We start from the raw sequence: 15,619 nt of genomic DNA, 5'->3' as shown, positions 1-15,619 counted from the left end.
ACAACAGTGTTGGTATAAGAAAAGATCAGTATGCATTTCTTGGAAATAAAATAAAAATAATGCTTCCTTTGAAAGAGAAAGTTATGTGGTATTTCCCTAAGTAGTACTGTTTTCAAGATCATTTAGTAATATTTCATTCCTTTGTTCAAGTGGGCTTCATGTGAATAGAGAGAAATGTAAGAAAGCATATAAAAATCATGACTTTTTCTTATTTTAAGAAAAAGAAAAGCTGACTTACAGCATACAAGGGAAAAATCATTCCTGCCTCCATGCTAGAATCATGGCAAATCAGAACTTTGTGTGCAGGCCTATGTAATTTGATTACTAAAAATAAAACCTATGAAAAGCTATTGTACAGATGAGAACACAGGGTGCAATTTGGGGGCTAACAAATATCTTGTTTACTATTTTTTGTCCTTTTTGAGAGAAGTAGAAAATAGCAGCTCATCAGAGGCATGTGCTTTAGCCCAGTTGTATTTCCAGTTGTCTCTTGCATTCTGTAACTGTCAAAAGCTCAAGGAAAAAAAAAATGTAGGGACAATTTAATCACTTAACATCACCTAGATTGTCATTGTATGAAAACTAAAAGCATTTTCTAGGACAAAGAAGCTGAATAATTACTCACTTCAAAAGAGCATGGCTGTTTCTAAACATTAGTGAGCTCTATACAAGTACTAACTGAACATCTGCTGCTATAGTTTGGCTCTGGAATGTCTCCCACATTAAATGTGTGTTAAATTCCTGGTCCCCAGATTGGTGCTATTGAAAGGGGGCAGATGTGGTATATATATACAATGGAATATTACTCAGCCATAAAGAATGATAAAATTATGGCATTTGCAGGCAAATGGATGAAATTGGAGAATATCATGCTAAGTGAGATAAGCCAATCTCAAAAAACCAAAGGTCAAATGATATCGCTAATAAGTGGATGAGGACACATAATGGGGGAGGGAAGGGTTAGTGTTAGGGTTAGAGTTAGGGTTAGGGAGGGGGGCAAGAATGGAGGAAGGAAGGACTGTATAGAGGGAAAAGAGGGGTGGGAGGGGTGGGGGGAAGGGAAAAAATAACAGAATGAATCAAACAACATTACCCTACGTAAATTTACAATTACACAAATGGTATGCCTTTACGCCATGTACAAACAGAGAAACAACATGTATCCCATTTGTTTACAATTAAAAATAAATAAATAAAGGGGGCAGAACACTTAAGAGGTGGGGCCTAGTGGGAGGTTTTAGGTCATTGGGGTCATACCCTCAAGGGGACTGTGGGATGCCTGAACCTTCTTTCTTTGCTTCTCACTTATGAGGTAAGCAGTTCTGGTCCACCATGTACTCCCTGCCATGATGTTCTGATCTCACCAGAGACCTGAAACCAATAAGGCCTACAAACTAAGTACTGAAACCATGAGGCAAAATAAATCTTTCCTTTTATAAAGGTAATGTATCTCAAGGATTTGTTATAATAACTAAAAACTGGTGAACACATTTGCAGTATGTGATCAAAAGTGATTTATATTCTTGAAGAAGATTCTGAGATAGTTTCTAGGTTCCATGTTTTAAAATAAGTAATTTAAATAAGCCCTGCTGCACAATCCCTTTAAGCATGTTTTATTCTTTTTAATTACACAATCCATATTTGAATCTTAGCTCCTATAAATATTTGAACAATAAAAAATAAACATTAACTTAAGGATAGGAATCATATGGTTATTTCAATTGACGCAGAAAAAGCATTTGACAATATATAATACCCCTTCATGCTGAAAACACTAGAAAAAATAGGGATAGTAGGAACATACCTGAACATTGTAAAGGCTATTTATGCTAAGCCCATGGCCAACATCATTCTTAACGGAGAAAAATTGAAACCATTCCCTTTAAAATGAGAACAAGACAGGGATGTTCTCTTTCACCACTTCTATTCAACATTGTCCTCGAAACTCTAGCCAGAGCAATTAGGCAGACTAAAGAAATTAAAGGGATACGAATAGGAAAAGAGGAACTTAAGCTGTCACTATTTGTGGATGACATGATTCTATATTTAGAGGATCCAAAAACCTCCTCCAGAAAACTTCTAGATCTCATCAATGAATTCAGCAAAATAGCAGGCTATAAAATCAACACACATAAATCTACAGCATTTTTATACACAAGCGATGAAACAGCTGAAAGGGAAATGAGGAAAACAGCTCCATTTGCAATAGCCTCAAAAAAAATAAAATACTTGGGTATCAATCTAACCAAAGAGGTAAAACATCTCTACAATGAAAACTACAAAACATTGAAGAAAGAAATTAAGGAAGACCTTAGAAGATGGAAAGATCTCCCATGTTCTTGATAGGCAGAATTAATATTGTCAAAATGGCCATACTACCAAAAGTGCTATACAGATTCAATGCAATTCCAATTAAAATCCCAATGACGTACCTCACAGAAATAGAGCAAGCAATCATGAAATTCATCTGGAAGAATAAGAAACCCAGAACAGCTAAAGCAATCCTTAGCAGGAAGAATGAAACAGGGGGTATCGCAATACCAGAACTTCAACTATACTACAAAGCAATAGTAACAAAAACAGCATGGTATTGGCACCAAAATAGACAGGTAGATCAATGGTACAGAATAGAGGACACGGACACAAGCCCAAATAAATACAATTTTCTCACACTAGACAAAGGGGCCAAAAATATGCAATAGAGAAAAGATAGCCTCTTCAACAAATGGTGTTGGGAAAACTGGAAATCCATATGCAACAGAATGAAACTAAACCCCTATCTCTCACCCTGCATGAAACTCAACTCACAATGGATCAAGGACCTTGAAATCAGACCAGAGACCCTGCATCTTATAGAAGAAAAAGTAGGTCCAAATCTTCACCTTGTTGGCTTAGGATCAGACTTCCTTAACAGGAGTCCCATAACACAAGAAATAAAAGCAAGAATCAATAACTGGGATAGATTCAAACTAAATAGCTTTCTCTCAGCAAAGGAAACTATCAGCAATGCAAAGAGAGAGCCTACAGAGTGGGAGAATATCTTTGCCACTCATACTTCAGATAGAGCACTAATTTCCAGAATATATAAAGAACTCAAAAAACTCCACACCAAGAATACAAATAACCCAATCAACAAATGGGCTAAGGAAATGAACAGACACTTCACAGAAGAAGATGTACAAGCAATCAACAGATATATGAAAAAATGTTCAACATCTCTAGTAATAAGAGAAATGCAAATCAAAACTACACTAAGATTCCATCTCACCCCAATTAGAATGGCAATTATCAAGAATACAAGCAACAATAGGTGTTGGAGAGGATGTGGGGAAAAAGGTACACTCATACATTGCTGGTGGGACTGCAAATTAGTGCAGCCACTCTGGAAAGCAGTGTGGAGATTCCTTAGAAAACTTGGAATGGACCTACCATTTGACCCAGCTATCCCACTCCTAGGCCTATACCCAAAGGACTTAAAATCAGCACACTACAGAGATACAGCCACATCAATGTTCATAGTGGCTCAATTCACAATAGCCAGACTATGGAACCAACCTAGATGCCCTTCAATTGATGAATGGATAAAGAAACTGTGGCATATATATACAATGGAATATTACTCAGCTATAAAGAATAATAAAATTATGGCATTTACAGGCAAATGGATGAAATTGGAGAATATCATGCTAAGTGCAATAAGCCAATCTCAAAAATCCAAAAGAGGAATGATCTCACTGATAAGCGGATGATGACACTTAATGGGGGGTGGGAGGGGGACAAGAATGGAGGAAGGAGGGACTGTATAGAGGGAAAAGAGAGGTAGGAGGGGTGGGGGGGAAGGAAAAATAACGGAATGAATCATTACTCTATGTAAATATATGAATATGCAAATGATATGCTGTTACTCCATGTTCAAACTGAAACAACATGTATCCCATTTGTTTACAATAAAAATAAATTTTAAAAAAATGAACATTAAAAAAATCAAAAGGTACCTTTCCCCTCTGCCTTATTCTCATTCCTCTTTCCAAAGGTGGAAGAACCTTGTCTTGTGCTTTGTGTGCATCTTTTCAGCCACATTCCTGTGCTTTTATGCATCCATGTAAATTTACATACACACACTGTTGTTGGGTATACCCAAAACCTGTCTCAAGTTTAATGATTTTCTAGAACACAGCAGAGTTGTTATGCATTCTATTCCTATTTATTATCATGAAGGGATGCAAGATAAAATCAGCAAAGGTAAAGAGTAGGTAGGTCAAACTTAAGGGCATTCAGAAGCAAGCTTGCAGGGTCCTCTTCCTGCTGTGTGTTAGAGATGGTGCTCAGTTTTCCCAAAAGTGATGTAGAAAAACAGGCATGAGCTACAATAGTACCTCTCATGTGCAGTTTTGCTTTCTGTGATTTTAGTCAAAATAATAATGGAAAATTCCAAAAATAAAGAGCTCATGAGTTCTAAATTATTATTAGGAGTAATATGAATAATTCATATCATCCTTCTCAGTCCTCCCAAGAATGTGAATCATCTCTTTGCCTAGGGGAACCACACTATGTATGCTATCTGCCCTATGGCAGCTGAAAGAAAGAGAGACCACATTCACTTGTTCAATGAATTGCAGTATATTTTTATAATCATTTTATTTTATTATTAGTCATTGCTGATCATTTGCTGTGTATAATTTATATACTAAACTTAATCGTAAGTATTTGTGTATAGCAAAAATCATAATATAGATAAGTTTCAATATGATCCATAGTTTCAGGCATCCACTGGGGTCTTGGAAGTATGCCCCACAGGTAAAAGCAGACTGAGTACACAGATAAGGAGAGACTAGTGTATTATCAAGAAAAGAAGCCTTGTTGTCCAGGATTTTTAATTTTAGGTCTTTCACCTATGCTTGGAGTACCTGCATGACTGAACTTACTCAGTCTACAACTCCTGAGACATGTAGCTCAAAGCCCCTAGGGAAACCATATTGTTAGCATAGACTATTCTTGTGTGGCCCAAATTCCTATTAAACAAATACATTCTTCCTAGGCATGATATTTCAAGGGCTTAAAGATTTTCTTCCAGGAAACAAGAGAGAAAACTTTTCTTTGAAATGTGCAGAGTTTGAACAATCCAGGTTGACTGAGTTAACACTATTCTGCACATTTTCAGGCACACACACAAACACATGCACACTTCCATGTACATGACTACATATTAAATATATTTATACTAAATATGTTTACTGTTCTATGGATGACTTCACTTTTTTAATTTACCATATTTTGAATATATTTCATGTTGGCTTAACTACACAGCATCCATGACCCTTCATACTATAAACACACCATAATTTATTTAACTTTTCCCTGCTGACAGGCATTAGGAGGCCATTCTTCAGTTCTTGCTCTTGTGAACATTGCTATAAATAAGTAAGCATCAGAATAATATAGTTAAAAGATCATGAGCTTCCAGTGCTAAATATTGTGTTCAAAACCAGTTTCTGCTACTCTGTAATAGTACAGTTTTAAACAAATTCTTAAATTCTATATGATTCAATTTTCTCCTCCATAAGATAGGACCAATGAGATTGTGTTTTTTTACCTTAAATATGAAAAACACCATTACTTAATAGGAATGGTCTAGAGTTTAAATTAAGCAAGGGAGGTGAAAATAGTTACTGTGGAATTGAGAGTTAATACTTTTGGGTCTGATTTCATCACACTGTGAAAAGGTCATTTTTGTTTACAAGCAATAATTGGGCCAAATTTAAGAATCAAATATGGATCCTGAAATCAGTCTCATGGGAAATAGCTTATCCATGTTTAATTAACAGAAGTTTAAAAAAAAGGTTTGTTCTCATCAGGTTATGATGGGATTTTTTAAGCAAATTATGTCATAGCAAAGGTTTGTTATTCCTGAACTGAAATATTCATCTCTGAAAGAAACTTTAGACCTCATAGATGTCTGCTGTAAGCATCTAATGAGACAGTAATATAATCCTCATTAAATTTTTACTAACCACAAACCTTTGATTTTAAGATAAACATACTGTGAATGCATAAATAGCAGAAACTATAGATTGTGACAGACATTAACCTTCCATACCACTGGCATTTAAATTTTCTGAAGACCAGTGAAACCCAGGAAGGCTAATGAAAGCAATTTTATTTCTGTAATAAAGATCAAGTCTCAAAGTTAAGGCTGTAACTGAATTTCCTTTTTGTGTTCTTAAATTGAATCTTTCTCCTCTTGAATCCCAGGAGCCGTAACATTTCCATCATTGACCTCAGGCTCCAGGCAAGTTCTCTCTCTCCTAAATCCCTTGATGAGTACTAGAAATTTCTTCAAAAACTCTGGCTACTGCAAGATTTTTTCAAATGTCACCTATAAGAGCACTAATGTACATATGTATCTAACCCAAGGCAGAAGTCCCATTTTTTTAGCAATTAATGTTTGCGCTAAATGCACTCAGGTTATTATAACTCTGGTATGTTATACTTGATAAACATTTATTATTAAAAGTCAGAAAATCAGTATTTTAGGCTTTTTGAGTTAAGATGAATAAATATAGAATATTGGGCTGGGGATATAGCTCAGTTGGTAGAGTGCTTGCCTTGCAAGTACAAGGCCCTGGGTTCAATCCCCAGCACCACACACAAAAAAAAAAAAAAAAAAAAAATAATGATAATAATAATAATAAAGAAAGAAAGAATATTAAGCAGATGCACATAAAACAAAGTAGAAACTAATTTCCACAATATTTCTGAGTTAAATTCAAAACACTGGAAACTCAGTGAAGAATCTTGTGTGCTGATCTGTTAAGAGTGAATAATGAGTGAATTTTATCTTTTTATTTGGGAAGAAGGGGAAATAATGGTTTGCTGAAGTGGATACAAAATGAGTATAATTAAATTGACTGGAAATGTTCATCTGTAATGTTGTTCTGTATTGAGATTTCACATATTTTAACCCTGGAAAAGACTTTTCACATAGCTAGATCATACAAAGAATTAATATCTATATTTTAGTGTATGATATTATAATTGAGCATATGGGTCCCCTAGAAGTCATTTACAGAATTCTACTAGTTTCTTCTCTTGCTATTTGCTTTTTATCTTGTCATAACATCAGAGATTAATCACTGTTCATTAGAGATTAGGTATAAAGTCCTCAATTGCTGTCTTCAAATGAAGTTTGAAAAATTAAAATTTCCTTTGACTTTGTATGAATGTCTAAAATGCTGTTTGAACCATATAACTGGAGATCAAAAAATATCACTGCAAATTTGAGTGGAAATGAACATGACACATATTACTTTAACTTTTGACATCAAAATTATATAAAGAATTTTAGGAAGTAGTCCCTCTTCCACCATTTGGAAGAGATTGAGAACGATGGTTGTTAATTCTTCATTAAACATTTGGTAAAATTCACAAGTGTAATAATCATTAGATTTTGGGCTTTTATTTATCAAAGTGTTTAGTTTATGAATTCAATCTGTTTTTCATTATGTATCTATTCAAGTTTTGTATTTCTTCCTGAGTTAGTTTTAGTGGTTTATGTATTTTCAGAAATTTCTTCATTTCATCTGGGTTATCTAGTTCATTGGCTTACTTTTATTTGTAGTACTCCCTTATAATAGTTTATATTTCTGTAAGATCAGCAGTGATATTCCTTTCTCATTCCTGGTTTTAATAATTTGAGTCTTTATTTTGTTTTCTTTGTCAGTCTAGCTAATGATTTGCCAATTATGTTAGGATTTTCAAGGCTTTGATTTCACTGGGTTTTTAAAATTAATTTTCCTTTTTTTAATTTTTTACCACTCTAACATCATATCCTTGGTTTTTTTTTGTTTTGGTTTTGGTTTATTTTTTCAGTGCTGGAGATTGAATCCAGAACCAGACACATGCTAAGCAAGTGTTCTACCTCTAAACTACATCCTCATCTGAAAAAAATCTTTGTGTGTGGTACTATGTATCAAACCCAGGGTCCTTTCATGTTAGACAATTGAGAATCACTAAGTTACATCCTTGGCCCAACTGTATTAGCTCTGTGTCACTATGACCAAAAGACCTGACAAGAACAACTTAGGGGAGAAAAAGTTCATTTTGGTCATGGTTTCAGAGGTTGAGTCCATGGTTGACTGTCTTCATAACTCTGGACAAAAGATGGGGTGGAACATCATGGTGGAATGGTGTGACAGAGGAAAACAACACAGAACATGACTGTCAGAAAGCAGAGAGAGCTCACTCACCAGGGCCAACATCTCAACCCAAAGGCATGCCCCCAGTGACTTCCTCTAGCCGTACCCTACCTGTCTATAGTTACCACCCAGTTGATCCTTTCAAGTGGCAAAATTCACTGATTAGGTTGAAGCTTTGTCTCACATCTGTGCTTTTGGAGGGCATTTCATACCAATCCATAACATCTATATGTCCTGCAGGGATTGCAGCCAGGGGCACTTACCACTTAGCCACATCCCCAACCCTTTTTATTCTTTATTTTGACACAGAGTCTCACTAAGTTGTTTAGGGCCTCACTAAATTGCTGACTCTAGCTTTGAACTTGTGATTCTCCTAGGAAGGGCTTAGCCTTCCTAGACATTGGAGGAAGGTACACCACCACACACACTGTTTATACATTCTTCTTTCTGTTAGGTTTGAGATTAGCTTTCTCATTCTAGTTTCTTAAAATAGAATATTAAGTTTTTGACTTAAGGTATGTCTTATCTTTAAAAACTCCTATTTGTAGTGTAATTTTCTCTCTACACAATGATTTCACTCTGTCCCACCAGATGTAGAATACAGGGCTTTGATTTTATTCATTTCAAATTTTTTTCTAATTTCATATGTGATTTCTTCTCTGTCCATTTATTGTTCAGAAATACATTGTTTAATTTACATATATTTAATTTTTTCCAAATCTCCTACTTTGATTTGTATTTTCATTAAATTGTGATTAAGGAATACAGTTGGTATGATTTCAGTTGTTTTACACTTGTTTTGTATCCTGACATATGGTCTATCCTCAAGAAGGTTCTGTATGTGTTTCAAAATAATGTGAATTCTGCTGTGGTCAGATGAACTTGTAAAGATATCAGTTAGGTCTCCTTTGCTATGTAGGTTCAATCACACCTTCCATTTCCTTGTTCGTGTTTTGCCCAGTTGTTCTACCAATTATTTAATGTGGACATTGATGTCTCCAAGATTTATCACAAAATTAACTATTTCTCCTTTCAATTTTGCCAATTTTTATTTCATGTGTTATGGGCTCTGATGTTAAGTGGCGATGTATTTATAATTGCTATATCTTCTTTATTTATAATTGCTATATTTTCTTGATGGGCCCTGCTATTAAGTGATTATGTATTTATAATTGCTATATCTTCTTGAAAGAACATTATGAAATGTTCTTTTTCTAAAGTAACAATATTTGTGTTAAAGTCTGATACTATCATAGCCACTTTAGCTTTCTTTTGGCAATTGAACATAACTTCCCATTTTATTTTCAACCTGTCTTTATCTTCAGCCCTAAAGAGAATCTATTGTAGATAGCACACTTAGATAATGTTTTATAATACATTATGCCCATTTCTGGCATGTTAATCCATTTACATTTGATATAATTATTGATGAAGTAGAACTTCATTTTTTTACCTTTGAATCATTTCTTAGATCATTAACTTTGCACATTTCTATGCATTCTTAATACATTTTAAAAATCCCAAATAACTTTTATTTGTGTGGACTCTATCCATGTCAGAAATAAATTAAGAAAAACTTAAAATTTATCTATTTATTTGAAAAGAGCAACAATGAATTACACTTCTTATTAATAACATTATAATATTACTATGAAATGAATTCTGATCTCACAGATTCCCCTGATACCAGACCTAAAGTAATGTACTTTTATAAAGAATCAGTTATTTTTGGAATATGAAATATAAAATATGAAACACAAAACTTGGAATTTATTTGCCTTAGTTTATTTCCCATAGTTGGAAAAGTCATAAAAGTAATAGCCTCTTAGCAGTTTGTTCACTCAGACTTCTTTACTGTTTATTGCCTTTGCCTATAATACAAATGATGTACTAGTTTTTTATTATCAGTACAACAAATTACCAAAAATTCAAATACTTAAAGCCACCAACACTGCTCATTATCTCATAGTGCTGTAGGTGAGAAGTCCAGGAACAGCATGGATTCCCAGGTCTCTGCTTCCACTAGGCCCAAACCAAGGTGTTGGTGGGGTTGCATTCCTTTCTGGAGAGCCTGGGGAATTATTAGCTTTCATGTGTATTGTCAATGATGATTGACTCTTGCTCAGAATCAGTTCCTTTTGATTGCAGAATTGAAATCCATTTCATGTCTGCAAGTCATCAGGAGATTGTTTTGAGCTCCTCCAGACCACCCACATTCCTTGACTCGTCCATCTTCAAAACCTGCCATGGCTGATTAAATCCTCCCCTTCAGTTGTCTCTGATCTCCACTTTTACCTCATCTCTATAGCTTCCTCCTCTTCCTCCTTCACCTCCTCCTCCTCCTCTTCTTTTCTTTTTTTGGTCTACTTTTAAGCAGAGATTATATTAGGTTGGAAATTAGGCGACTGTAGGGGGCAAAGCTGAGCAGCTAGTACAAAGACCAGCCTGCCAAAGGTGACCAGAAAGTTCACAGCAAGGTGGATGGAAAGTTCCACTGACCCTTCACACTCACCTGTCACTCAACAAGACCTCCTCCCATCCTAATCTATAAAAACCCTGGGCAGCCAGGGCTAGGTACGATTTTCTCCGGGTCCCTGTACCCTGGGGGTCTGGGAATTTTGCCTGAGAGCCAAATTCCAATAAAGCTTGCTTCGGCCACTTTTCTGTCCCATTTTATTTGGCTGCTCACTGTGCCCGCCTAGACCTGCGGAGTTTACATTTGGTCCCACCGAGCCCGCCCGAGCTTACACGGACCATTAGAAAACCTTAGACAATTCAGGATATACTCCCTATTTTATAGTCAGTTGATAATTAATTCCATCTGGAAGGACTTCACAACAGTAACTAAATTAGTTTAGTTGATTAACGACTATATAGGAATCTGATAGACATCTCTTTTGTACTGAATAATATGACTATATACCAAAATTAAGTGACTTATGAAGTAGTTTTTCTCAATCTTATATTGTCTTTATTATCTCCTTCATATGTAAGAAAACGAAGAATCCTAGCTTATAAAAGAGCTAAGGTTTGTTACAATGATGTTACTTTCCATGCTTATTTGTAGATGTTTTGTTGTTACTTTGATTAAATATGTTATTTTAATCAGGCACTCTTAATCCTATCTTTAATTAGGTAATCAAATCTCCTCTAACAACTTTTTAAAAATTTTCCTTCATAAAATCAGATCCTAAACATAATAAAAAAAAAATTAAAATCATTAAGAAGGGCTGGGGAGCGCCCTCATTCCTCGCCGTTTCAAAATGCTGCCGAGGCCCTAGGACCTGCGACTGCCACCCCTCCCCCCCGGGTTCCGAGGGGGAGCGACTCATGGGGCGACCGTAAGTTTTATCAACAAACTGCAGTATCTTCAGAGTCAAAATGACATCATATTCCACCTCTGCCCAGTGTTCAGCATCTGACAGTGCTTGCAGAATCTCTCCAGAACGAATCAGTAAGGTACGACCAAAATTGCCACTTTTGAAGATTCTGCAGGCGGCAGGTGCACAAGGTGAAATGTTCACTGTTAAAGAGGTAATGCACTATCTAGGCCAGTATATAATGGTGAAGCAGCTTTATGATCAACAGGAGCAGCATATGGTATATTGTGGTGGAGATCTTTTGGGAGAACTACTGGGACGTCAAAGCTTCTCTGTGAAAGATCCAAGCCCTCTATATGATATGCTAAGAAAGAATCTTATCACTTTAACCACTGCCACTACAGCAAAGTACAGAGGAAAGTTTTGGTTCCAGAAAAAGAACTGAAGAGGGTAATATTCCCACACTGCCTACCTCAGAGCATAAACGCAGAAATTCTAGAGGAGATGAAGACTTAATAAATTTAAGCCAAGATGAGACATCTAGGTTGGACCTTGGGTTTGAGGAGTGGGATGTAGCTGGCCTGCCTTGGTGGTTTTTAGGAAACTTGAGAAACAACTATACACCTAGAAGTAATGGCTCAACTGATTTACAGACAAATCAGGATATAGGTACTGCCATTGTTTCAGATACTACAGATGATTTGTGGTTTTTAAATGAGTCAGTATCAGAGCAGTTAGGTGTTGGAATAAAAGTTGAAGCTGCTGATACTGAACAAGCAAGTGAAGAAGTAGGGAAAGTGAGTGACAAAAAGATGATTGAAGTGGGGAAAAATGATGACCTTGAGGACTCTAAGTCCTTAAGTGATGATACTGATATAGAAGTTACCTCTGAGGATGAATGGCAGTGTACTGAGTGCAAGAAATTTAATTCTCCAAGCAAGAGGTACTGTTTTCGTTGCTGGGCCTTGAGGAAGGATTGGTATTCAGATTGTTCTAAATTAACACATTCTCTCTCCACATCTGATATCACTGCCATGCCTGAAAAGAAGGAAAATGAAGGAATTGATGTACCTGATTGTCGAAGAACTGTTTCAGCTCCAGTTGTTAGACCTAAAGATGTGTCTGTAAAGGAAGGAAATTCTAAACTTTTTAATCCCTGCAATTCAGTGGAATTCTTGGATTTGGCTCACAGTTCTGAAAGCCAAGAGACCATCTCAAGCATGGGAGAACAATCAGATAACCTTTCTGAGCAGAGAACAGATGTAGAAAATATGGAAGATTGCCAGAATATCTTGAAGCCATGTAGCTTGTGTGAGAAAAGACCACGAGATGGAAACATTATTCATGGAAGGACAAGCCATCTTACAACTTGTTTTCACTGCGCCAGAAGATTGAAGAAGGCTGGGGCTTCATGTCCTATTTGCAAGAAAGAGATTCAGTTGGTTATTAAGGTTTTTATAGCATAGCTGAATCAATAGCAGAGAAATATTAGGGGTACCAGGTCACACATCAAAATGTCAGTATTGACCATCTCTACTAAGTGTAGCCCATGTGTTCATTTATGTGCCTAAACATCTGTGTTCTGGATTGGTTTTGCTTTGAAACTTGTATTGAACTTAAGACTGAGTATTTTAGATCTAGATGATCAGTTTGGGACTTCATTAACATGAAAATGATTCTCCCTCCAAAGATGAAGATCTGGGAGGGAACAATTACCAGCATAAACATAAACATTAATTCATTCAAAAAAAAAAAAAAAAAAAAAAAAAAGGGCTGGGGAGATAGCTCAGCTGGTAGAGTGCTTGCCTTCCAAGCACAAGTTTGATTCCCCAGTACCGCAAAAAAAAAAAAAAAAAAATTAAGATATCTTTTTCACCTGCAAACTGTGAATTTTCAGAAGGCACCCAGTGATTCACAAAGATTTGTTCTTTTACCTGTTTAAAAAAAAAAAAAAAAAACACTAGAAATAATTAATTTTAACATATTACTGCTGATGAGTTTTGTAGAAAAAGTCATAATATCAGAAAAAGTACCCAGTCATCCCTAAGTTAAATTCATTTGAATAAAATATGTTAAACATTTTAGAAATCCTACATTTCGAGGAGTCTAGGAACTATCACCCTAAAATACCATGTCCTGGCTTGTTTGTTACGAAAGCTTGGTCCTTGTCCCCAGTGTCAATCCAATATTGAGGACACAGTTTTGAGAAAAAGGAAAAAGAAGGTTTATTCCTTAGCTAGCAAAGGGGAAGCAGAGGGGACTCCAGTCCCAGAGACTGTGATTCTGCCCATTCCAGGGAACAGGGGTGTTTTAAAAGAGGTGATTCAAAGGCTACATTCCACATGTTTTGTCCTGAATTGTAATTCACTTGTTAATTTGAGAGACAGTCATTTTTAAGATCTTCTGGTGCCATCCCCAAAGTCTGATTTTTTTTTATTCCTGTAGTGGGTATGTGCTCAAGAACAGATAACTCTGCCTAGAATGGGGAAGAAAGGTAATTCTGTTTCCCCTGAGATTAGGGAGGGGGAGAGATTAAGGAGGAGCAGAGAGAGAGGAAGAGAAAGAAATATATCCTTTTAAAAATAAGTCACAGTGGTAGACCACCAAGGGCTGTATTCAAAGCTAAATTGAACCACTGTTACATATTCAGTATTTCAAATTAAAGGAACTGAGAGAACAGCAGATGCTGGAAGAAGCTTTGTTTTTATCTTATCCTTGTCTGCTGGGTGAACTTTGTCCCAGGCTCTTGTATTTTTCTCTGAACCCACTGGAGAACCCAAAAATAATTCATTAGCCCCACCAAATTGTCTACATTCGTCATTGTCCCCTTCACCTTTCCAAAAGGGTATAGGTGTCTCAATTATGTTGGGTCAGTGGGCCATTACTTTGTGGTTACCTCCTTACAGGTAATGGATTTGTATATCTTTTCTCCTATTAATCTCTCTGTTGTTAGATCATTACAGCAAACATTCAGAAGAACAAAGCTTTTTCTTTTGCCTCTAAAATGGGAAGTTCCCAGAAATTTGTCAATATCCCCACTTTCCATTATATGTTTTAACATCAGGGAAAGTGCCAAAATAGTTTCTATAAAACAGTTATGAGTTTTCCTATATTTCGGGAAGTTGGTGGTATTTCTAATATTCTCATGATGTCAGGCAATGGCAGAATAGTATTACTGGTTATGATTTGTTATTTAAAGTGATTTCTTTGAATCTTGCATTTTCAAGGTCAGTGGTTCTCAACCTAGTATGACACCAAACTTACCTATGAGGTTTTATAAAAACAGAGGTGTATAAGAGCTATTCCAAGTTCATTGAAATTTTTATTTAATACCTTGGTATGTACATGGCCTAATATGTGTATCTCACGATTATGAAACTTACATGGTAAGATTTTATCCTTTACAAAGTTCATGTTCATCCATTTTGTTAGATAAGGTAGCTTTTGCTGTCTTCAGGAAATATGTTTGATTGGAATTCTCAAAAACTACAGGTCTAACAAAACTACATTTTGAGGATATTGGCTCTATTTTCTTGTTTTGCATCCCACAGAACCATCCAAATTTCCTTATCGGTTGTTCTCTTCCTGCTATGGATTCTTAATCAGAGGTTTCACATTTGAAAATTACCAGTAATAAATAAGCTACAATCATCTTAAATTTCTTCTTCTACAGTTTTTTAACACTCCATTAAGCTCTGCTTTTGTAAGCTATAATGTTTTCAAAATATTATCATTCATACTGATCCTTTCTCTCAAATACACATATCCCATAATTCAGTTTATTGAATCTTCTTACTTTTCATGACGATAGAGTTGTTGCTGAAAGCTAGGTCCTTGATTCCAGTGCCAACCCAATAATAAGGACACAGTTTTGAGAAAAAGGAAAAAGGTTTATTGCTTTACTAGCAAAGGAGAAAACAGGGGACTTCTCTCCCAAAGGCCGTGATTCTGCCCTTCAACAGAAATAGGGGACTTTTAAGGAGGTGATTCAAAGGCAACATTCCACATGTTCTCTGTTGGAGTTGTAATTTGCTTGTTAGTTTGGGAGACAATCATTTCTAAGATCTTCTGGTATCATCCCCAAAATCTGGATTACTTTGTTCC

General features: G+C 35.8%; 1 pseudogene across 1 annotated transcript; it reads left to right on the top strand.

Annotated features, from left to right (window-relative positions):
* Positions 1-11,438: 11,438 nt before the first annotated feature.
* On the top strand, positions 11,439-13,254 carry LOC306643347 (protein Mdm4-like; annotated as a pseudogene). Its single transcript has one exon. The product of its transcript is annotated as a protein Mdm4-like (transcript).
* Positions 13,255-15,619: the final 2,365 nt, after the last annotated feature.

Source organism: Sciurus vulgaris, assembly GCF_902686455.1.
Source record: "Sciurus vulgaris genome assembly, chromosome: 13".
NCBI classification, from domain to species: domain Eukaryota; kingdom Metazoa; phylum Chordata; class Mammalia; order Rodentia; family Sciuridae; genus Sciurus; species Sciurus vulgaris.
Note: the sequence above shows the minus strand (reverse complement) of the source record. Positions and strands in the feature narration are given on the sequence as shown.